The following is a 710-nucleotide window of genomic DNA, read 5'->3' on the forward strand; positions in this document are numbered from 1 at the left end:
TTCAGCTAGCTGTGATTTGACAGACTGTGATTCATCTGCTAGAGACTGCATCAATTTTGAAAGGCCACTCATCTGAAAAGACAGTATCAGTCAGTAAGAATTTAATAAGTCCATTTTGCTCCAAGACAACATGCATTAGTTAGGTACATTATTAATTTACTGTTAATAAAAGGGAGAGGCCAGATGAGGAGGCCTTGTCAGATTGCATTCCAAGTGCTCACAAGGATTTTACAAATTATGTAATCACATGATGTCCTTACAAATGCAATACATCATAGAACTTTTCAGGTTTAAGGTGAACCCACTAATTCATATGTTAAATAATCTCACACACATCAAGATTTTGCTTAATCCAGAATTTAAAGTAAAATAAAAATACATATGTTATATATTTTTCACTATGAATATTCAAGTAATATTGTTTATGGTTACTTGCAACGTAAATATTGAAATTTTCCATTTAAATAACAAGCTAGCCAAGTGTGGGGGTGCACACTTGTAATCCCAGCTCTTAAGAGGCACAGGCAGGAAGGTCATGAGTTTGAGGCCAGCCTCACTTATACATACAGGACTATATTCTAAGAGTATATCAATAAATATAAACAATAAGAAAACAGGAATATGCACAAGCCACTCATCATAACATCTAAAAAGTAAAAGTTTGATGGGAGGTGTTGGCACATGCCTTTAATCCCAGAAAACAGGAGGCG

The sequence above is a fragment of the Phodopus roborovskii genome, unplaced genomic scaffold (assembly GCF_943737965.1).
Source record: "Phodopus roborovskii unplaced genomic scaffold, PHOROB, whole genome shotgun sequence".
Lineage (NCBI taxonomy): Eukaryota > Metazoa > Chordata > Mammalia > Rodentia > Cricetidae > Phodopus > Phodopus roborovskii.